Here is a 26,057-nt window from a genome sequence, read left to right as displayed (position 1 = left end):
ATTTGGAACCAGTCTGTTGTTCCATGTCCAGTTCTAACTGTTGCTTCCTGACCTGCATACAAATTTCTCAAGAGGCAGATCAGGTGGTCTGGTATTCCCATCTCTTTCAGAATTTTCCACAGTTTATTGTGATCCACGCAGTCAAAGGCTTTGGCATAGTCAATAAAGCAGAAATAGATGTTTTTCTGGAACTCTCTTGCTTTTTCGATGATCCAGTGGATGTTGGCAATTTGATCTCTGTTTCCTCTGCCTTTTCTAAATCCAGTTTGAACATCAGGAAGTTAACAGTTCACATATTGCAGAACCCTGGCTTGAAGAATTTTAAGCATTATTTTACTTGCATGTGAGATGAGTGCAATTGTGCGGTAGTTGGAGCATTCTTTGGCATTGCCTTCTTTTGGGATTGGAATGAAAACTGACTTTTTCCAGTCCTGTGGCCAATGCTGCCTTTTCCAAATTTGCTGGCATATTGAGTGCAGCACTTTCGCAGCAGCATCTTTCAGGATTTGGAATAGTTCAACTGGAATTCTATCACCTCCACTAGCTTTGTTCGTAGTGATGCTTTCTAAGGCCCATTTGACTTCACATTCCAGGATGTCTGGCTCTAGGTGAGTGATCACACCATTGTGATTATCTGGGTCATGACGATCTTTTTTTGTACAGTTCTTCTGTGTATTCTTGCCATCTCTTCTTAATATCTTCTGCTTCTGTTAGGTCCATACCATTTCTGTCCTTTATCGTGCCCATCTTTGCATGAAATGTTCCTTTGGTATCTCTGATTTTCTTGAAGAGATCTCTAGTCTTTCCCATTGTGTTGTTTTCCTCTATTTCTTTGCATTGATCACTGAAGAAGGCTTTCTTATCTCTTCTTACTATTCTTTGGAACTCTGCATTCAGATGTTTAAGGGCAGTGGTGAGGAGATACCCGTCGCCTAAGGTAAGGAGCATTGGCTGTGCTTTGTTGGAGCAGCCGTGAAGAGATATCCCATGCACAAGGTAAGAGAAACCCAAGTAAGATGGTAGGTGTTGCAAGAGGGCATCAGAGGGCAGACACACTGAAACCATACTCACAGAAAACTAGTCAATCTAATCACACTAGGACCACAGCCTTGTCTAACTCAATGAAACTAAGCCATGCCCATGGGGCAACCCAAGATCAGCGGGTCATGGTGGAGAGATTTGACAGAATGTGGTCCACTGGAGAGGGAATGGCAAACCACTTCAGTATTCTTGCCTTGAGAACCCCATGAACAGTATGAAAGGGCAAAATGATAAGATACTGAAAGAGAAACTCTGCAGGTCAGTAGGTGCCCAATATGCTACTGGAGATCAGTGGAGATATAAATCCAGAAAGAATGAAGGGATGGAGCCAAAGTAAAAAGAATACCCAGCTGTGGATGTGACTGGTGATAGAAGCAAGGTCCGATGCTGTAAAGAGCAATATTGCATAGGAACCTGGAATGTCAGGTCCATGAATCAAGGCAAATTGGAAGTGCTCAAACAAGAGATGGCAAGAGTGAATGTTGACATTCTAGGAATCAGCGAACTGAAATGGACTGGCATGGGTGAATTTAACTCAGATGACCATTATATCTACTACTGCAGGCAGGAATCCCTCAGAAGAAATGGAGTGGCCATCATGGTCAACAAGAGTCAGAAATGCAGTACTTGGATGCAATCTCAAAAATGACAGAATGTTCTCTGTTCGTTTCCAAGGCAAACCATTCAATATCACAGTAATCCAAGTCTATGCCCCAACCAGTAACGCTGAAGAAGCTGAAGTTGAACAGTTCTATGAAGACCTACAAGACCTTTTAGAACTAACACCCAAAAAAGATGTCCTTTTCATTATAGGGGACTGGAATGCAAAAGTAGGAAGTCAAGAAACACCTGGAGTAATAGGCAAATTTGGCCTTGGAATATGGAATGAAGAAGGGCAAAGACAGAGTTTTGCCAAGAAAATGCACTGGTCATAGCAAACACCCTCTTCCAACAACACAAGAGAAGACTCTATACATGGACATCACCACATGGTCAACACCAAAATCAGATTGATTATATTCTTTATAGCCAAAGATGGAGAAGTTCTATATAGTCAGCAAAAACAAGACCAGGAACTGACTGTGGCTCAGACCATGAACTCCTTATTGCCAAATTCAGACTTAAATTGAAGAAAGTAGGGAAAACCACTAGACCATTCAGGTATGACCTAAATCAAATCCCTCATGATTATACAGTGGAAGTGAGAAATAGATTTAAGGGCCTAGATCTGATAGATAGAGTGCCTGATGAGCTATGGAATGAGGTTCGTGACATTGTACAGGAGACAGGGATCAAGACCATCCCCATGGAAAAGAAATGCAAAAAAGCAAAATGGCTGTCTGGGGAGGCTACAGTCCATGGGGTTGCAAAGAGTCGGACAGAACTGAGCAACTTCATTCACTCACTCACTCATTCACTGGCCATAGCATGGCCTCAGGCCAAACTACAGGAAGGGAACACAACCCCACCCATCAACAGAACATTGGATTAAAGATTTACTGAGCATGGCCCCACCTATCAGAGAAAGACCTAGATTCCCACACAGGCAGTCCCTCCCATCAGGAAGCTTCATAAGCCTCTTATCATTATCCATCAGGAGGCATGGATCCAGCCTTGTCTAACTCAATGAAACTATGAGCTATACCCTGTAGGGCCACCCAAGATGGGTGGGTCATGGTGGAGAGTTCTGACAAAACATGGTCCACTGGAAAAAGGAATGGCAAACCACTTCAGTATTCTTGCCTTGAGAATCCCGTGAACAGTATGAAAAGGCAAAAAAGATGGGACACTGAAAGACGAATTCCCCAGGTCCGTAGGTGCCCAATATACTACTGGAGAAGAGTGAAGAAATAGCTCAGGAAAGAATGAAAAGACTGAGCCAAAGCAAAAGCAACACTCAGTTGTGGATGTGACTGGTGATGGAAGTAAAGTCTGATGCTGTAAAGAGTAATATTGCATAGGAAGCTGGAATGGTATATCCACTAATCAAAGTAAATTGCAAGTGTCAAAAAGGAGATGGCAAGAATGAACATTGACATTTTAGCAATCAGTTCAGTCCAGTTCAAATCAGTCGCTCAGTCATATCCAACTCTTTGGGACCCCATGAATTGTAGCATGCCAGGCCTCCCTGTCCATCACCAACTCCCAGAGTTCACTCAAACTCACGTCCATCTAGTCAGTGATGCCATCCAGCCATCTTATCCTCTGTCGTCCCCTTCTCCTCTTGCCCCCAATCCCACCCAGCATCAGAATCTTTTCCAATGAGTCAACTCTTCGCATGAGGTGGCCAAAGTACTGGGGTTTCAGCTTTAGCATCATTCCTTCCAAAGAAATCCCAGGGCGGATCTCCTTCAGAATGGACTGGTTGGATCTCCTTGCAGTCCAAGGGACTCTCAAGAGTCTTATCCAACACCACAGTTCAAAAGCATCAATTCTTTGGTGCTCAGCCTTCTTCACAGTCCAGCTCTCACATCCATACATGACCATAGGAAAACCTAGCCTTGACTAGATGAACCTTTGTTGGCAAGGTAATGTCTCTGCTTTTTAATATGCTATCTAGGTTGGTCATAACTTTCCTTCCAAGGAGTAAGCGTCTTTTAATTTCATGGCTGCAATCACCATCTGCAGTGATTTTGGAGCCCATCAGTGAAGAACTAAAATGGACTGGAATGGTTGAATTTAATTCAGATGACCTTACATTTACTAATGCGGGCAAGAATCCCTTCCCTTAGAGTAAATTGAGTAGCCCTCAGAGTCAACAAGAGAGTCCTAAATGCAGTACTGGGTACAATCTCAAAAGTGACAGAATGATCTCTGTTCGTTTCCAAGGCAAACCATTCAATATCACTGTAATCCAACTCTATGCCACAACCACTAATGCCGAAGAAGCTGAAGTTGAATGACTCTATGAATTCCAACAAGACTTTCTAGAGTTAACACCAAAAAAGATGCCCTTTTCATCATAGGGAACTTGAATGCAAAAGGAGGAAGTCAAGAGACACCTGGAGTAACAGAAAAGGTTGGCCTTGGATTACAAAATGAAGCAGGGCAAAGGCTAACAGAGTTTTGCCAAGAGAAAGCACTGGTCATAGCAAACACCCTCTTCAAACAACACAAGAGAAGACTCTACACATGGATATCACCACATGGTCAATACCGAAATCAGACTGATTATATTCTTTGCAGCTGAAGATGGAGAAGCTCTATACAGTCAGCAAAAACAAGACCAGGAGCTGAGTATGGCTCAGATCATGAGCTCCGTATTGCCAAATTCAGACTTAAACTGAAGAAAGTAAGGAAAAACACTAGACCATTCAGGTATGACCTAAATAAAATCCCTCACAATTATACAGTGGAAGTGAGAAATAGATTTAAGCGATTAGATCTGATAGAGTGCCTGAAAAACTATGGGCAGAGGTTCATAACATTGTACAGGAGGCTGTGATCAAAACAATCCCCAAGAAAAAGAAATGGAAAAGGGCAAAATTGTTGTCTGAGGAGACCTTACAAATAGCTGAGAAAAGAAGAGAAGCTAAAGGCAAAGGAGAAAAGGAAAGATATACCCATCTGAATGCAGAGTTCCAAAGAACAGCAAGGAGAGATAACAAAGGCTTCTTCAGTGATCAATGCAAATAAATGGAGGAAAAACAATAGAATGGGAAAGGCTAGAGAAAATGAGAGCTACCAAGGGGACATTTATGCAAAAATGGACACAATAAAACACAGAAATGGCATGGGCTTAACAGAAGCAGAAGATATTAAGAAGAGGTGGCAACAATATATTGAAGAATATACAGAAAAGATCTTCATGACCCAGATAACCATGATGATGTGATCACTCACCTAGAGCCAGACATCTTGGAATGCAAAGTCATGTGGGCCTTAGGAAAAACCACTATGAACAAAGCTAGTGGAGGTGATGGAATTTCAGCTGATCTATTTCAAATCCTAAAAGATGATGCTGTGAAAGTGCTGTACTCAATATGTCAGCAAATTTGGAAAACTCAGCAGTGGCCACAGGACTGGAAAAAGTCAGTTTTTATTCTAATCCCAAAGAAAGGCAATGGCAAAGAATGTTGAAACTACCACACATTTGCACTCATTTCACATGCTAGAAAAGTAATGCTGAAAATTCTCCAAGCTAGGCTTCAAGAGTATGTGAACTGAGAACTTCCAGATGTTCATGTTGGATACAGAAAAGGCAAAGGAACCAGAGATCAAATTGCCAACATGTGCTGGATATTTGAAAAAGCAAGGGAATTCCAGAAAAACAACTACTTCTACTTCACAGACTATGCTAAAGCCTGTGACTCTGTGTGTCACAACAAACTGTGAAAAATTCTTAAAGAGATGGGACTACCAGACCACCTCACCTGCCTCCTGAAAATTCTGTATCCAGGTCAAGAAGCAACAATTAGAACTGGACATGAGACAATGCACTGGTTCCTAATTGGGAAAGGAGTTCATCAAAGCTGAATATTGTTACCCTGCTTATTTAACTTATGTGAGAAATGCCAGGCTGGCTTATCATGAGAAATGCCAGGCTGGATGAAGTATAAGCTGGAATCAAGATAGCCTGAAGAAATGTCAATAACTTCAGATATGCAGATGACACCACCCTAATGGCATAAACTGAAGAGAAATTAAGAGCCTCTTGATGAATGTGAAAGAGGAGAGTGAAAAACGTTGGCTTAAAACTCAACATTCCAAAAACAAAGATAAAGACATCTGGTCCCAGCACTTCATGGCAAATAGATGGGGAAACAATGGAAACAGTGACAAACTTTATTTTCTTAGGCTCTAAAATCACTGCAGATGGTGACTGCAGCCATGAAATTAAAAGATGCTTGCTCCTTGGAATAAAAGCTATTACCAACTGAGACAGCATATTAAAAAGCAGAGACATTACTTTGCCAACAAAGGTCTGTCTAGTCAAAGTTATGGTTTTTCCAGTAGTCATGTATGGATGTGAGAGTTGGACCATAAAGAAAGCTGAGTGCCAAAGAGTTGACACTTTTGAGCTGTGGTGTTAGAGAAGACTCTTGAGAGTCCCTTGGACTGCAAGGAGATCCTACCAGTCAAATCTAAAGGAAATCAGTCCTGAACATTTATAGGAAGGACTGATGTTGAAGCTGAAGCTCCAATACTTTGGCCATCTGACTTGAACTGACTCATTGAAAAGATCCTGATGTTAGGAAAGATTGAAGGTGGGAGGAGAAGGTGATGACAGAGGACATGATGGTTAGATGGCAACACTGATTTGATAGACATGAGTGAGCAAGTTCCAGGAGTTGGTGATTGACAGGAAGCCTGGCATGCTGCAGTCCATGAGGTGGCAAAGAGTTGGACATGACTGAGCAGGTGAACTGAACTGATTCTTATACTATTGACAACCTTATTATAGATTACCTCTATTGAAAGTTTATAAGAATATACTGAAGGATGTTTTTTCTTTTTATTACTGATTCACATTGCTGAAATTATATACTAAGGGGTTGATTTGTGTAGTTGTAAATAACAAATAAATAGATTAGTAATATCATTGGAAAGAAATTTAAGAGGAAATATGTGTATCTTAATCTTTACTGAAAGATTATACATGAAATTGATACATGAGTATCAACATATAAAAGATCTGATTAGGAGAAGATTGGAACAAAAATATATTTGAAAATAAAACATAAATTTGACCTATTTTATGTCACTTTTGAGCTTATATCATTAAAATACAAATTTGAACTAGTTTATATCACTTTGGCCACCAGATGCGAACAACTGATTCATTGGAAAAGACTCTGATACTGGGAATGATTGAAGGCAGGAGGAGAAGGGGATGACAGAATATGAGATGGTTGGATGGTATCACCGTCCCGATGGAGATGAGTTTGAGCAAGCTCTGGGAATTGGTGATGGACAGGGAGGCCTGGCATGCTGCAGTCCATGGGGTCACAAAGAGTCAGACATGACTGAACTGATATCATTTTTGGGGGAAGAAGGTTTATTTCCAATATTAAACTAAGTGAATTTTATTAATTGAATGAAGTATCACAATAAAAATGTTAAGAAAGAAATCAGTGGAAATATAGGTGATGAAAAAATTATATGATTTAAAGTTAAATAAAACTTGTATATTTATTCAATGTAAGTAGGACAGAATTATATGATTTCTAGAATAGTATACAGAAAGAGAGGCTTCCCAGGTGGTGCCAGTGATAAAGAACCCGCCTGCCAATGCAGGAGACATAAGAGATGTGGGTTCAATTCCTGGGTTGGGAAGCTCTCCTGGAGGAGGCCACTGCAACCCACTCCAGTACTGTTGCCTGGAAAATCCCAAGGACAGAGGAGACTGATGGGCTATAGTCCATTGGGTTGCAAAAAGTCAGACATGACTAAAGTGTCTTAGCACAGCACAGCACAGCACAGCATACAAGAAAGAACAGATAAAATAGGCACAAATGACTAACTGTTACACTATAATGTCAAATAGAATGGATAGTGAAGTGAAAGTCGCTCAGTTGTATCTGACTTTTTATGATCCCATGTACTATACAGTCCATGGAATTATACATGTACTATACAGTCCATGGGTAGCCTTTCCCTTCTCCAGGGGATCTTCCCAACCCAGGGATTGAATCCAGGTCTCCTGCATTGTGGGATTCTTTACTACCCACAGTGGTAAAGAGCCACCAGGGAAGCCTAAGAATACTGGAGTGGTTAGCCTATCCCTTCTTCAATGGATCTTCCCAACCCAGAAATCCAACCATGGTCTCCTGCAGTGCAGGCAGATATTACCAACTGAGCTATGATGGAAGCCCAGAATGGATAGAGTAGAAGTTCAAAGACAAGAAGAAATATTCTCATGAGACCTCTTTACAGGTCATATATGGACTAAATATGTCAGAGAAACACTTGTCATATGGTTGCTTTAATATCCCAATCTCAATAAGAACAGTAAAAGAATATTTGCAGCAGTAATTATAATAAATCACTTAACATAAAAATTCAATTTATAGCTAATGATAGGTTTGAGTCCAAGGTGCTCACCAGGCTTAGCCAACTTGCACTTGGCAGGGGCTGACTCCAGGTTCCTATAAAATGACTGAACCATGTGAAGCTGGAAAGATATGCAACTAAAAAGAAAGGAAAAAAAGCAAAGCAAAGCGCAATAACTAAAATGATTTTAATCATTAAAGACAGGTTACAAAAGCAGAAGGGTTTCAACCAGCTGTTGTCCTATCTGTTGAGCTTCAAGACAAGCTCAAGAATTTCTGTTAACCATCAGCTTCTCTTAACTCTGGGAGGTGGGGGTCATGGTTTCAATAGTTATACATGGTATGTAAGTTCTAGAGATCTGCTGTACATGATGTTGCCTATAATTTCAATACTGTACTGTGAACTCAAAATCATGTTAAAATACACATAAAATCAAACAAAATGATATAAAGGAAACTATTGAAGGTGATGGCTATGCTCATTACATTGATTGTGATGGTGCTATCTTGGGTACATGCATGCATCCAAAATTCATTAAATTGTATTCAATAAATATGTGCTTTTTATACCAATGATAACTCAAAACTGTTTTGTTAAAAGTGAAGGTAAAATAAAGACATTTTCAGACCACACACATACACACACACATAAAGACATTTGGGGGTGACTGACATGTATGAAAAAGACAAAAAGAAGTTGACTAATATAACTAAGCTCAGGAGTAATCTGACTTTAAGTAAAGGTGATTTCAGGGTCCAAATGAAAAAGGTTAGAATTCAACTTATTTCCATTTGTTGTCTCTCTTTTCACTGGGTTGGACCTATTTTCACAGAAACCCTCTTCTCACGTACAAGACCATACAGTATCTCACTTTGAAATTTGTGCTGAGAAAAAGCTTTCCACCTATTACAATCAAAATAAAAATTCTGCAACAGGTTCTCTTTATCCCAAAGAGGGTTCTGACACTGGATTCTCCAACTCAGTGAGCACAGGCAAATGAGATAAACAGTAATTTGTGGCCCACTTATCAGTGATCTAGAATGCCTCGCTTTGGGGGAAGCCTGGCGTGCACATTTGAAGGATTCTGATTGTGAAGTGGAAGAATTTGAGTTATATAAATAAGTATTTCTTTGAGATCACGTGCTCTAGAAACTCCCTGAGCAATAACAGCTCATTACTTCTTGGATTAACTCTGACTGAATCAAGATAATTAATAAAACATACTACTGTCTATATTATTTTAAATGCTCTACTTCTGTACATTATTGTCTGCAAGTACCATAATCTAACCTGGAGTAGGAAATAGCAACCCACTCCAGTATTCTTGCCTGGAGAATTCCATGGACAGAGGAGCCTGGCAGGCTGTCCTATATTTATTGTATAGGTTAAAGAATGCAATAGACAAAAATAAATAATTTTTCACTTCCCACTTATGAGAAACCTGACTCATCAGTTAGCCAATGTTTTATCATCCATAATGATACTGGAAATACCCCTTCTCTGTAACTCAGAATATGAGATTATATACCCAAAGTATCTTAAGCCCATCTGAACAAAGACACGGTATATATTCAAGTATTATTTTATTCCAGATAGCACTTAGAAATAAGTGTTTGTATTTTTGCATAAAATAAACCAATTTCTATTTACATGGATGGAAGGAATATATACTCTAGAAGAAAGGAAATAAACAGACATTCAAAAATTCCTTCTAGCAAATTTAATTCATCTTTTGCACAGGAGATTACAGTATTTTATTATATATAGAGATGACGATGCAATTTAAGTCAGATTGCTAATATTTGGGTAGTGTGCTTACAGCAGAAGTGCAGTTTAGAATTCTTTGTTTATTTTTGTTTTTTAAGTCAAAATACTGATTGAATTGTGTTTAATTATTTTTTTCCCAAAATACATAAAACTCAAGACAGATAATGTTTTCAAATGTGAGAAATAATCTGTTTCTCTTGTACTGATAATTAAAGGTTGTTGCAATCATTGAGAAAAATGACAGATGAAAAAAATAATTAGCTATCCTTTATAGCAATGAAAACTTTAATCTGCAACTCGAAAGCAACAGAATAGCAAAGGTCAAGATCGTACCAATGAGGTCTTATTTAGAATACAACATTCAAAGTCACTATATGCTTTGTTTTTGTATGAATTCTAACTCAGTCTTTAGAAACTATAAAGATGGTAAACACATCAAATAAGGCTTTTATTCTATCTTTGTCAAGTGACTTTAAGTATATTTAGCAAAATGTAAGATAGCACAGACTTCATAAGCAAAAATCATTTTCATATGTAAAAAATATTTCATGAAAATTATTCTTCTTTTGTATAAAATCACTACAAAAATGAGAAAGCTCATTTTAATATTCCCCATTGAATGATACCCCAGTCTCTGATTCCAATTACAAGTTGAATGAAATTCCGAGAATTATATGACTAAGATTCAACAGAAGGAATGGACTTTCTTTTTCCGACACGATCGACACTTAACTCTCAGTCAGTTATGTGGGTCAATCTAAGATTTTAACCTGATTATAATTTTATATGTGATTTCTTTGGTGATATATTTGGCTTTTTATCTCTGAACAGGTTAGCTAAATGAAAAGTTTTTAAAAACATACTGACAAATAATTTTAGTTTCTCAAATTTTCTTTTCAATTATCTATTTTCCTAGATGTCATAGATAATGTAACAACTTTTACAAAACTTTCCCCAAAGAGAGGATAAAATAATTTTTTTGCCACTTTATCTCCTTTTTATTTTGGGTTAATTATCTACCTAGGTACTGTATTGATATGGATACTATGAAAGAACAATAACTTCTATAAACCATAGATTGCTCCATGTATCTGCAATGAAACCATATTTCTTTTCCAGAAAAAAACCTCACTGCTTAAAAGATCAGTAAAGAAACTTACATGGATTTGGCATGCAATAAAGCATGCTTTTCCTAAACAAGCGGTTGCCTAAACTCACTAACGTTCTTCATAGGAACATCAGCAAAAGTAAATCACAAACTGGGAGCTTTGAGCATAACAGACCTTAGGGCCACGTTCTACTTAATCACCTATGAGTTTTGATGTCTTGTTAATGACACTGAGAAGTGCATTGGAGAAAGAAATGGCAACCCACTCCAGTGTTCTTGCCTGGAGAAACCCAGGTACAGGGGAGCCTGGTGGGCTGCCGTCTATGGGGTCACACAGAGTTGGACACAACTGAAGTGACAGTAGCAGCAGCAGCAGTGCATATTCAATGTCTAGCCATTTCATCAATGGATTTGACTTGTGATTTTGACTTGTGATTTAAGGTTCCATTTCCTATACTTACCCCATGATATTCCATTGGCTCAATAGTAATCATTTCTAGGAGACAATGTAAATACCTTATAAAAGTGAATTAGACATATTCAAGTGCCTGCAGATTTAGGGTGTCACTTTTTTTTTAACCCATAAAGAAGAGATCCATCAGTTTATTACTTAGAAATACAAAGCAATTCTGTTATTTCTATAATATTAATTATGTTACAAAAGAAGATATCATCCTGATGAAATGCACATAATGATTTAGGACAGAATAGCAAGGTTTCAAAACTGCTGTATTTGCATTAACTTCTTCCATATTTTAAAACATCTCTCTCCTATTTCAACTATCCCTCATCTTCTCTCACATTAATTTCTCATTCCTCATTTAAGCATTTACTTAATAATAAAAAAAGAGCAGAAAGGAACCAATTGACCAATTTTATTAGCATTATGGTCTCTAAAACCTTGTTCAATAAGTAAATCTCTTGTTAAGTAAATAAAGTAGGTCTCACTTGATCCAGAAATCATGGATTGATACAGAACTTTGGGAAAATGTAAAAAGAATATTCAGTTCTTGTAAAAGAAAGTACAAGCACACATTATAGAATCTCATATTTTAAACAAAGTTCCTTAAAATTCATGCTATTTACTAATTTTCTCTAGAACTTCATATAAAATAGCAGACAAAAATTGGCTATGTAGTAACTTGGGGGATAAACTTTATTTTTACCTTAATATTTTTACATTTTCTTCAATTCCATGTATGTCGTGGAATCTCAGTAGGGAAGTGACTTTTCAAAGTAAGCTCTGGGTTGGTAGCAACAAGGGAGACTACAGAAGCACCGATAATGAAAGTAAAAGTGTTACTCAGTCATACCCGACTCTTTGTGACCCATGGACGGTAGCCTACCAGGCTCCTCTGTCCATGGAATTCTCCAGGCAAGATACTGGAGTGGGTTGCCAATTCTCTTCTCCAGGGGATCATCCTGTCCCAAGGATCAAACCCAGGTCTCCCACATTGCAGGCGGATTCTTCATTGCTTGAGCCACCAGGGAAGCATAATGCTGTGCTTCTAAATGTGGAAGGTCAGTTGTATGGTACTGTGGGATGTTTGATTTACACATCAATGGACTATGTAAGAAAACACATGGACATCAATACGAGTTTTTATTCTAACTTTGGGAATTGGATGTGAAATGATGTTCAGGTTTATTAAATAAACAAAAGGAAAGCTATCAACTAGACATTGGGCTTCTTTAATTTTTACTCATTCTGACAATATCTATCTTTTAGTTGGTGTATTAAGACTCAGTTCAGTTCAGTTAGTTCAGTTGCTCAGTCGTGTCTGACTCTTTGCAATCTCATGGACTACAGCACGCGAGGCCTCTCTGTCCATCACCAACTCCTGTAGTTTATTCAAACTCATGTCCATTGATCAGTGATGCCATTCAACCATCTCATCCTCTGTCGTCCCCTTCTCCTTCTGCCTTCATCTTTCCCAGCACCAGGGTATTTCCAATGAGTCAGTTCTTCACATCAGGTGGCCAAAATATTGGAGTTTCAGCTTCAGCATCAGTCCTTTCAATGAATGTTCAGGACTTATTTCCTTTAGGATGGACTTTAAAATGGACTGGAATGGGTTAATTTAACTTAGATGACCATTATATCTATTACTGTCTGCAAGAATCCCTTAGAAGAAATGGAGTAGCCCTCAAATTCAACAAAAGGGTCCAAAATGCAGTACTTGGATGCAGTCTCAAAAATGACAGAATGATCTCTGTTTGTTTCCAAGGCAAACCATTCAATATCACAGTAATCCAAGTCTATGCCCCAACCAGTAAAGCTGGAGAAGCTGAAGTTTAACGGTTCTATGAATACCTACAAGACCTTCTAGAACTAATACCCAACAAAGATGTCTTTATGTTATAGGGGATTGGAATGCAAAAGTAGGAAGACAAGAAATACCTGCAGTAACAGGTAAATTTGGCCTTGGAGTACAGAATGAAGCAGGGCAAAGGCTAATAGAGTTTTGCCAAGAGAATGCACTGGTCATACCAAACACCCTCTTCCAACAACACAAGAGAAGACTCTACACATGGACATCACCAGATGGTCAATACTGAAATCAGAGATTGATTATATTCTTTGCAGCCAAATGAAAGGTTGTTGCTGAACCAGGAAAGACGCCAGGATACTTGGCCTCCTGAGGAGAAGAATTCAATCTGGGGCCAGAGACAAGGCTTGATCACTCAGAGCTTTTGTGCTATCGAGTTTTATTAAAGTATAAAAGGGATAGAGAAAGCTTCTGATATAGACATCAGAAGTCAGCAGAAAGATAACTCCCTTGCTAGTGTTAGCAAAGGAGTTATATATTTTTAAATTACTTATTACAGTGAATCAAAAGAATGGAGGTTGTAAAGACCTTACTAGACCTACTACAATAATTTACATTTTAAGATTATAAGATTAGCCAAAAGGTCTTCAGGAAGGAGAAACTGTCCTCAAGCAGGATACATTGTTGTTATATAATCCTAAAGAATATAGAGGGGAAAAAAATTTGTCCTTTCCTCCTCCTCGAGAATTTCAGACCCCTGTCTCCACTTCTAGAGCCCCAGATCCCTTTCTCCTCCTTCGGGACCCTGGACTTCTTGTCAATCTGCCTAGGAATTGACTCTCTCACAAAGATGGAGAAGTTCTATACAGTCAGCAAAACAAGACCAGGAGCTGACTGTGGCATAAGCAATGAAATCCTTATTGCCAAATTCATACTTAAATTGAAGAAAGTAGGGAAAATCACTAGACCATTAAGGTATGACCTAATCAAATCCCCTACGATTATACAGTGGAAGTGAAAAATAGATTCAAGGGATTAGATCTGATAGACGGAGTGCCTGAAGAACTATGGATGGAGCTTTGTGACATTGTACAGGTGGCAGGAATCAAGACCATCCCCAAGAAAAAGAAATGCAAAAAGGCAAAATGGTTGTCTGAGGAGGCCTTACAAATAGCTGTGAAAAGAAGAGAAGCAAAAAGCAAAGGAGAAAAGGAAAGATATACCAATTTGAATGCAGAGTTCCAAAGAATAGCAAGGAGAGATAGGAAAGCCTTCCTCAGTGATCAATGCAAAGAATAGAGGAAAACAACAGAATGGGAAAGAATAGAGATCTCTTCAAGAAAATTAGAGACACCAAGGGAATATTTCATGTAAAGATGGGCACAAAAAGGGGCAGAAATGGTATGGACCTAACAGAAGCATAAGATATTACGAAGAGGTGGCAAGAATACACAAAAGAACTGTACAAAAATGATCTTCATGACCCAGATAATCATGATGGTGTGATCACTCACCTAGAGCCAGACATCCTGGAATGTGAAGTCAAGTGGACTTTAGGAAGCATCACTATGAACAAAGCTAGTGGAGGTGATGGAATTCCAGCTGAGCTATTTCAAATCCTAAAAGGTGATACTGTGAAAGTACTGCACTCAATATGCCAGCAAATTTGGAAAACTCAGCAGTGGTCACAGGGCTGGAAAAAGTCAGTTTTCATTCCAATCCCACAATGGCAATGAAAAAATTGAAAGGCAATGCCAAAGAATGTTCAAATTATCACACAATGGCACTCATGCAATTCATGCTAGCAATGCACTCACATGCTAGTAAAGTAATGCTCAAAATTCCCCAAGCCAGGCTTAAATAGTATTTGAACCGTGAATTTCCACATGTTCAAGCCAGATTTACAAAAGGCAGAGGAAACAGAGATCAAATTGCCAACATCCATTGGATCATCAAAAAAACAAGAGAGTTCCAGAAAAACATCTATATCTGCTTTATTGACTATGCCAAAGCCTTTGACTGTGTGGACCACAACAAACTCTGGAAGATTCTTCAAGAGATGGGAATACCAGACCACCTGACCTGCCTATTGAGAAATCTGTATTCAGGTCAGGAAGCAGCAGTTAGAACTGGACATGGAACAACAGACTGGTTCCAAATAGGGAAAGGATCATGTCAAGGCTGTATATTGTCACCCTGCTTATTTAACTTATATGCAGAGTACATCATGAGAAATGCCAGGCTGGATGAAGCACAAGCTGGAATCAAGATTACTGGGAGAAATACCAATAACCTCAGATATGCAGATGACACCACCCTTATGGCAGAAAGCAAGGAAGAACTGAAGAGCCTCTTGATGAAAGTGAAAGAGCAGAGTGAAAAAGTTGGCTTAAAACTCAACATTCAGAAAACTAAGATCATGGCATCTGGTCCCATCACTTCATGGCACTGGTGGGGAAACAGTGGAAACTAGCAGACTTCATTTTTGAGGGCTCCAAAATCAATGCAGATGATGACCACAGCCATGAAATTAAGAGACACTTGCTCCTTGGAAGAAAAGTTATGACAAACCTAGACAGCATATTAAAAAGCAGAGATATTACTTTTCCAACAAAGGTCCGTCTAGTCAAATCTATGGTTTTTCCAGTAGTTATGTATGGATGTGAGAGTTGGAGTATAAAGAAAGCTGAGTGCCGAAGAACTGATGCTTTTGAACTGTGGTATAAGACTATGTACATTTAAAGTGATTATTGAGATAGCTGGAGTAATATATACCATTTGTAACTGATTTCCATGCATGTTATTTGTTCTTTGCCCCTACCTTCTTTTTCTGCCTTCTTGGTTTTGACATTTTATAAGGTTCCTAAGTATCTCCTCTCTTAGAATGATAATTACACTTAAAAAATGTTAAGTTGTGCCCTGGGGTTTGTAATGTACATTTTAAACTAATCTCAATCTACAGTTGAATAACACTTAAAAAAATCAAATAACACAAATATTACTTCATGTTTGGTATGAGTACCTTGTAACAGATTATTTTTAATTCATCCCTCCCTTCCATTCATGGACATGGTTGCCATTCGTGCCACTTATTGACATGCTATAATCACCCAAAGCATTATTATTATTTTAAACAAAGTGTTATTTCTTAGATCAATTCAAAATAACAAAATAAAATATTTTACCTTTTTTTTATTCCTTCTATGATAGTCTTCCTTTGTTTTATGCAGATCCAGTTTTTGAACCATATGATTTTCCTTCTCCATGAAGAACTTCTTCTAACACTTCTTGCAAGGCAGGTTTACTGGCCACAGAGGCTCAGTTTGTGTTTGTTTTAGAAGGTCTTTTTTCCTCCCTCACTATTGAAGGATAATTTCACTGAGTATAGAAATCTAGATTATGATTTTTGTATTATAAAAACTTTAAAAAATTTTCACCCCATTGTCTTCTTGCTTGTATGGCATCTGATGAGGAGGCCATTGGAATTTTTATCCTATTGATCTATAGGTAAGGGGTCTAGTTTAACTTTGGCTCCTTTCAAGGTATCTCTTCATCTTTGCTTTTTTGTTGTTTGAGTATGATATGCCTAAGTGCAGAATTTTATATTTATCCTACTTGCTATTCTCTTAACTTCTTGGGTGGTATGTGTTGTCTGGTGTTTGGTATGTGTTGTTAATGCTGAAAATTTCTCAACCAGTATTATTTCAAATATTTCTTTTGCTCTGTCTTCTCTTTTTTCACCTTCTGATATTCCACTTGGCCAACTACTATTCTATGAAAAAATAAAATAGAATATGAAATTAAGTAAAATAAAAAGCATCCTTGAAATGGTTTGAATATGATTTAATCTGTTAAAGAAAATAATCAATCTGCAAACACATTTACATGGCTTAAGGTTAGTGTGTAATTTAGAATATTTTCAATTAACTAAAGGGTTTTTTTTTTTTGGTTTGTTTATTGTTTATCAGTAAAAGTAAATCAAGTTTGAATATAGAGTGTTCCCTAAATATTTTTAAAAATTAGCACTGCTTCACTACATTCCTTCCCTTAATTTTATTACCATATCTATGTGTATGAAAATTTTTAGGTCTATAATACTTAATCTAATTCCTGATACGATGTATGTATTCAGTGAACATTTGTTCTCCCTTTGCATTTTGTAATCTGGATGCTGGTCTAAGGATACAGTTGCTGACTAGTTTCTCAGTCATATCAAGGAATGGAGAGTAAACTGTAGTACATTAGTATATCAAGACCAGCAAAGTGTATCACTTTACAAAACTGAGAGTAAAAGTCTTCTATTTAAAAATTACAAGGTTTTTTTAAGATTTGAAACCAACATCAGCAATGCAATGTCAGCTTCTGATTGGTTTATATAGTAGAATTTAAGAACAAAGAAAAGGCATACTGTACCAAAAAAAAAACTTGCACATGAAAGGTTACTGCAGCTTGATTCATAACTGAAGCAACTGAGATGTCCTTCAAAAGGCGAATGGAATACAAAGAACAAACTCTGGAATATCCATACAATGGAATAATATTCAGGTATTAAAAAGAAATAAAATACCCAGCCATGATAAGACATGAAGGATCCCTGAAAAAATATTGCTGAGTGAAAGAAGCCAGTCTGAAAACTCTGCATGTTTTCTGATTCCTACTATTAACATATGAGCTCCTGGAAAGAGAAAACTTACAGGTACATTAAAAAAAAATCAGTTTCTGGGGATTGGTGTGCAGGAGATTTTCAGGGCAATAAAACTATTGTGTATAATACTCTTATGGTGAATACGTGACATTATATTAATACATTTGGAAAAACCTATAGAGCTGTATAATACAAAGAGTGAATTCTAAACTATGGGCTTCAGTTAACAACAATGTATCAATATTGGTTCATCAATTGTAATAAAAGATCCAGATCAATGCAAAATGTTAATTATAGGGAAACTAGCTAGGGGGAAATGATAAGGGAGAAAGTGTATGGGAGCTCTGCACTTTCTGTTCAGTTTTTCTGTAAGATACAGCTGCTCTAATAAATTGTCTAGTAATTAATTTAAAAAAGCAAAAATACTGTAAGCCAAGCATATTGTCATGGTAACATGTAATTTAGTTTTTAAAGAAAATATATAAATTTCCTAAATTTTTTCATGCACGTTAATTCTTTTTCAGGATGTATTTTTAATAACCTCTAATTTAGCTTGGCTCTTTTCTACTGGGTAAAGCTGGCAATTAAATATGCTTTTATTATTCAGAAGATATAGTAACAAAGAATATAAATCTTTAAGACTATATTATCATATTTATATATTGTAATATTAAATGAACTTTTGTTTCCAAATGAAACATAACTGACAAGATAAAAGCAAAATTACCCAATGACGAGCATCAAAATGAGCAAAATGGATCAATTACAAACATTTTATCCTCTCAACAATAGACATACTTAGTCTAAAGAAATAAAAACAAAACTTTCTCAAGGCAACTTGAATTACTTACTATGGTTTCAATTTGTGTAAAATATTAAATGTTAATAAATGATCTCAGCACATTTCTCTACATTAATTTTTTGGTGGGACACTGTAACAAAAGAATATAGAATTGTAGAGAACAGAAAAATAGTTTCTTGTGATTTATGATAACAGTGAGTTCTTTAGAAGTTACAAATTATTTTATTATTATATTTCAAACATAGAATATACTTTATTTGAATAGCAAGAGTTACTATCATATCATTTCACTTAGAGATACTGACTCTAATAGTGTTATGGGTTGAACTGTATCCTTCATAAAGATACGTTAAAGTGTTAACACTCAGGACTACAGAATGTGACCTTATTTGGGATTATGAGCATTACAGATATAATAAGGATGGGTTCATACAGGAATAGAGTCCTCTCTTAGTCGAGTATGACTGATTCATATATAAGAAGATGCAACTGCAATGCCAGAGTTGATTGTTGCCAGTAGAATCTGGGAAGAAGTGAGAAAGAATTCTCCCCGGTAAGTTTCAGGGGCAGCATGATGCTGTAAACAACTTGACCAACAGCCTCCATAACTGTGATTGTATACATTTCTGTTCTTTAAGAAAGTAAGTCTGTGGTACTTTGCATGACAGGCCTAGGAAACTAATACAAATAATTACCTACACAAAATACCACTGTACTCTTTTATTTTTTACATAATATTCCTCATCAATCAAAACCTGAGGTTATATTCTCTATTTCTAAATTATCTTTCTTATCTACTAGATTGTAAACTTCTTGATGGTAGGAACTTTGTTCTTTATTTTATTTACAAAACTTATAACACTGCCTGACACTTCAACATGTATTAGTAATGATAGGTTTGGTTATTATACAATAATAAGAAATGGCTACCCAAATATCAGTAATTTATGCAGGTTTATTTTAGTGTGTGCTTCCTACTCTATATAGGGGCTCTTCCCCCTCAATGTAGTTAGTCAGGGATACAGGCATCTGGAGAATTCATTTGACACCTGTCTCCATGGTCACAGAAACAGAAGAAAGGGAATATGGCAAAGTGTGACCTGATTTAAAGTTTTTATATTTTGTCTTAGTTGGGGTCTTTTCCAAAGTATTGGAGTTTCAGCTTCAGCATCAGTCCTTCCAGTGAATATCCAGGACTGATTTCCTTTAGGATGGACTGGTTGGATCTCTGCAGTCCAAGGGACTCTCAAGAGTCTTCTCCAACACCACAGTTCAAAACCATCAATTCTTCAGTGCTCAGCTTTCTTTATAGTCCAACTCTCACATCCATACATGATTACTGGAAAAACCATAGCCTTGACTAGACAGACCTCTGTTGGCAAAGTAATGTCTCCTCTTTTGAATATGCCGTCTAGGTTGGGTATAACTTTTCTCCCAAAGAGTAAGCGTCTTTTAATTTCATGGCTGCAGTCACCATCTGCAGTGATTTTGGAGCCCCCCAAAATAAAGTCTGCCACTGTTTTCACTGTTTCCCCATCTATTTGCCATGAAGTGATGGGACCAGATGCCATGATCTTAGTTTTCTGAATGTTGAGTTTTAAGCCAACTTTTTCACTCTCCTCTTTCATTTTCATCAAGAGGCTCTTTAGTTCTTCTTTGCTTTCTGCCATAAGGGTGGTGTCATCTGCATATCTGAGGTTATTGATATTTCTCCCGGAAATCTTGATTCCAGCTTGTGCTTCATCTAGCCCAGCATTCCTCATGATATACTCTGCATATAAGTTAAATAAGCAGTGTGACAATATACAGCTTAATGTACTCCTTTCCCTATTTGGAACCAGTCTGTTGTTCCATGTCCAGTTGTAACTGTTGCTTCCTGACCTGCATACAGATTTCTCAAGAAAAAACTTGCATACAGATTTTTCAATTAAAACTTAAGGTTTTAATGTGCAAATGTTCTTGCTTCTAACTTCACTGTGTGATTCATGCCATGTCTCATTTAGTTTTTGAGAAAAATCACAGAAAATCATACTAAACCCCAAATCTTCTGATGGAGATATTGTGAGAAGGGATCACTATGGAGAAAAGAGAACTAAGAGTCTGTGTAAAGATAATTAGTATTACTGAAGGAAAAAGGAAAGAATTAGTAAAGGAAAAAAAAACTTTCAAAAATTTAATAAAATATTCTTGAAACATTAGAACACCTGAACATTCAGATATCAGTTACTCAATATATAAGAAAAATGACAGGGTATAATGATTAAGAAGTATCCTGATGAAAGTACTATCCTACATTAATTAGCAAAAGAATTTTATAGGGAGTTACTGTGTCCATGGAATTAAAGAAGGAAAATAAACAAAAAATAGATTACCTATCTAGTTTTGATAGAAAACAATATTTCTCATATTATATGACTAAAACATAAGAAATATATTCTCTAATACTCAGGAATTATGAAAAAATAGCAAGCATATATTTTACATATAATATGTATATGTATTATACATATAATTATACATATAATTTTACATATAATCCAGCCAATGACCTGTTGAATCAAAATTAAGAAATTACAATAAGGTAGTTGCATCATAAAAAAACCTGATGGCACTTATTAAATTTTTTTAACTTCTTATAATTGTGTATGAAGTAAAGTGAAGTGAAATGGTAGTTGCATAGTCATGTCCAACGCTTTGTGACTCCATGGACTGTAGCCTGCCAGGGTCCTCTGTCCATGGGATTTTCCAGGTAAGAATACTGGAGTGGGCTGCCATTTCCTTCTCCAGAGTCCTCCCAGCCCAGGGATTGAATCTGGGTTTCCTGCATTGCAGGCAGATTCTTTACTATTTGAGCCACCAGGGAAGTCAATCATGTATCAGTCTCTTTATAATATGACCTTTGTGTTTTTTCCATTATATGTGATGAAGCTACAGTAGTCTGCAGAATTTTTCATAAGGATATGTTTTTGTTAAGTTGAACCATATGAAGCTGTCATTTTTGTAGGTCAAAAATGGTTGACATAAGCAATTTCATAAGATTCAATTTCACAGAAAGAATTTTTAGTTACAATGATGGTAAAATAATTCTAAGCATCGTTTTCTTTGATGATTTAGGTCAAAAGTTTTTAAAGTTTATGTTTGTAAGTCTATTCATATGCTATCATATTTCTCTTAAATCCATGAATTTTTATTAGATTTCCTAGTAAGCTCCTTTTTTCAGATTAAAAAATAAATCTTGCCAGAACAGACTAATTAGTTTAATCTTTATTTGATCAAAAGTTCACTTGTAAAAGTCCTTGTGATAATGACATCAGTGTACCTTCTCAATGTTTAACAATAAATTTATTTTCCTTATATTGTTACTTTAAAATTTAATCATTTTCATTATTCCAAGAAAAGACTTACTGTATGAAATAAATTATCTCCATAGCTAATAATTCAGTCACTTGAAAGTAAACATTTTCAATGTAAATGCTTTAAAATTTTGTTTTATTTACAAATCTTTATGAAGAGATAAAAGCCACAGCTCATTTAATCTCAACCTCCTGCTATAACAAGAGATCTTTTCTTAATAAGGCATCTGGGAATATGACAACCTGAGTATATCATCCTTACTCTCCAATCCCAACTACAATTTACTTGGATATAGTTAACCACAATCCTGCTAAAACTGGAAAATACTTGGAGTGACAATATCTCTGTTTAATTTTTAAAGGGCTCCCTCAGCAGTCTTGGTGGGGGGTGAGGGAAATCGGTAAAAAGCAGGGGCAGAACCCAGGCAATAGACCTTAGCTAAGGAAGAGCTAAGCTGTCCAAGGTCTCAAAACTAAACTCTAAAGAGAACTTCAATAAGAATGAGTATGTTGATGCCATTGACATTGAAAAAAATACCAGGAGAAAGTCACTTGTTTTTGTTTCACCAAATGTGAGATTCCACCTTTACTGATATTCAAAACACAGGCCTCAAATTCAAGGAGCCATAAAAAACCAAAAAGCTACCATTGAACTTATTTGCAAAGACAGAAGGTAGAAAACAATTAAGAAATGAAATAATGAGAGAGAAAAGGACTTCAACAATATCATACCTGTCATGGGAGAAAGAAAAAAGAGATTTAAGCTATTTAAAGGTGAGAAAACTTCTTACTGAAGTATTAATATTTAAAGAAAGCTTTACCCCAAATAATAAACTGATACAGAGAACTTAATGTGGGAAAAAATAAACATCAAAGGAAAGAGTAGTAAGTGATCCTTGATATTTAGGTATTTAATGGCTAAAGATAGCCTCTTTAGGATCATGTAATACCAATACTTGAAAAAATTTCCCAAATCAGAAGTCACAGAGAATTTATATTAGAAACTAATGATCTGAAAAGAAAAGAAAAAAAAAAAAAAAGCTAGGAAATGAAGGTTGAGAGAGAGGAAGTTATGTACATGTATTCTGAAAGTATAATGGAAAAATGAGCAGAAAACTCATTGGGAGTTTTCCCATAGTCATTCTCATAGTCAATGGGAGGAGAGGAAGTAAAATTATTATAAAGATCATATCCTTCTCTTTAGAGGGAAGTAAAATGCCATGGTATAGGAAAATACACCTCAGTTATGAAAAACAGCTATATTTTTTAAAAACAAATATTGGCCATTCATATCTAATTAGGAGAATAGGTACAAAAAAGTAATTATTTAAAGATACAGGAAATTGGAGTAGACAGAATCTGTTAGGTAGTTAGAATAGAAAAAGGAGTCCAAAATGGCAGTGATTAAAAGACAAAGAAAGGGAAAAGCCTGGGAAAATGGAGCAAAAGAAAATCTGCAGACCGGAGTGAGAACCTCAGGTGAAACAGCCTTCCTGTGTAGCCCAATTTACATAGGGCAGGCTCAGGAGGAGGAGACAAAAACGTATAAAAAGAGGAGCCAAGATTGAGCCTCTCATTTGGGGTTGGCCTGCCCTCACACCTCAAGGGTATACTATCCTTTGCTTGCCAAATAAAATTGAGCTGTAACAGAGATGTAACACTGTTCCACCTTTCAAATCTTTGCTGTGGTGAGACAGAACAGAGGAAATTACACACTCCCCCAACACACCGATAAACCAAACAAAGTCCCTGCTCTCATGGAGTTTACATTCAGCAGGAGGAGAGAAAATGAATTTAGTTTTGGGAGGTGATATTTCTATATAGAAAAATGAAACAGCATGAATGATAGACAATGATGGATGATCAAGCAAAGTGTTTCTCATGGAAAAGATCAAATCTGGAAGCATATTTTGCTGATTTGGAAAATAGAATGTCCTGATATTAAAATAATAATAATAATGAGCAGGGGGTTCAGAAATAAGAGGTCAGAGAAATATTAAGGGCCAACACCTTATCCATAGTGAAGAATGAATTTAAGTGACATGGGAGCCACTGGAAGTTTATGCACAGAGAAATGAGATGCTTTATGAATGCTTTTAATGACTCACCTTTGTTGAAAACAAGAGTAGAAGAAAAGGGTAAAGACAGGGTGAATATCCCTATAGATTTTTTTTCTTAATTTGGTAAGTTTCCCATGTATAGAAAAAAAGGTGATGACAAACTCTATGCCTAGCAATGACCTCTGCAAGAGAATATTTGCTCTCCAATATCAGCTGATCAAATTCTTTAGAAATACAGCCCCAGGCTTTTTGGTAGAATACATTCCATTTAGCGTAAAAATCGCATTTCCTCCTATACTTAGCAGCCATACATGGAAAGGTGACTATGCTCATAGCAGTAGGAAGGAAACATAAATTTTATACCTCTTCATGAAATTCATGTGATGCCAGTGCTGGAACTCCTACTGTGGACCATGAAATGACCCTGGAAATTAAACACATGCACAGCAAAGCACAGATAAAAGTACTTTAAATAACTACAACAGGAAACTACACCAGCCCTGGACCACTTACAGCTGGCCTTTTATTTGAGAAAGAAATACACTTCACTATCTTCTTTTAATCATAGCTATTTAGGGTTTCTCTCTGAATATAACCATAAATGATACAATTTAGCAAACAAATTAAAGCATCTGCCTGAAATCTTAGCCAGTGAAAATTTCTCCCAGTACACATGAGCTAAGTACATGGAGCTACTATTACAAATATTTTGGTCAAACATATTGTGAACAATTGTAGCAGCAAAACTGCATTAATAACTACAAGTGCACATTTTGAAAAGGAGAATTTCCATTTGTTAATAATTTTTGAGTAAGTGAGATTTACTACCAAGGTTCCAATTAGGACCTCAGGAAAGGATTTATAGTCTCCCACCTACCAATCAATTTTGGCCACTAGCTAAATAGATTTTCTTCTCAGGGACACTAAAATAAAGGGAAATGAACTTTTTTTTTTTTTTTAATAATTACCATATAATTGATATCCAGTAATGTTTTAAGCATCAGGTTATTGATTCCAGTTTATTTTTAAGCATTCAGATAGTGTGAAACTTTGATTTCCATGGAAATATAAGAAAAAAGGAATTAGAAAGCACTAACTTATTTCATTTTGACTGTCTAATTTTTATGACTTAGGTATAGGGTTTGTGAGTCAGTGCTTAATTTCATGCCTGTCACAAAACTTACTTATAGTTTTCAAAAAAAAAAGTGTTGTGAAAAATTACAAATAACAAAGTTTTCTCAGTAACAGTCAGTCTTGTGATATTCTTGAACAGGAATTTCATATTTTCTAATTATAAATAAAATGCATACTTATTAACATATATTTGGAAAATACAAGATATTATAAAATCTCTCCTCAAAAAAAAAACCTTTGGACATATATACAAAATAGTTGTATCTTCTCAGATAAACAGTAATTTTTCATTTTGTCATTTTATGAATTTCCTTTACCCATTTGAAATAATTTACTACTAGAATAATTAGAAGATTGCTATTATTTATTTTTGAAACATTGTAAGAGATTTAGTTTTATACTTATTTATAAATGTACATTTTGAAATTAGAAAAATGTGTACTTGAAAGTGTTACTTGATCCTAGTAAAAATGTCCAGGATGCCTACAAAACACTGGAAAATTTGTTTATATAGCTACCATTCCTTAGGAGAGTCAAATTTGAACTAGAGCACAGCTCTTCTTTTGCTTAAAAAAATGTTAGAAAAGCCCATTGTTCCTACCCTGCCAAAAGAACAGCTCATTGACCTGTGAAACTTTAAAATATAAGACCATAGTAAGACTTTTCCTCATAAAGTTACTAACTTCAAGGAAAAAGAAAAAGGAAACCTACAAAGGTCTAGGAACAAAAAAAAAAAAGGTTGCCCACAAAAAACAAACCAACAAATAACTGGAATTATTTTATAGTTTTCAATATACACTCAACACCACCAGAAGCCAATAGGTCAACTTTGACAAGTAAAGTGTGTGGAAAAAGACACGATGCTGATGATCCTTTACCCAATT

Source organism: Bison bison, unplaced genomic scaffold, assembly GCF_000754665.1.
Source record: "Bison bison bison isolate TAMUID 2011002044 unplaced genomic scaffold, Bison_UMD1.0 scf7180017864181, whole genome shotgun sequence".
Lineage (NCBI taxonomy): Eukaryota > Metazoa > Chordata > Mammalia > Artiodactyla > Bovidae > Bison > Bison bison.
This window is presented reverse-complemented; position numbering follows the sequence as displayed.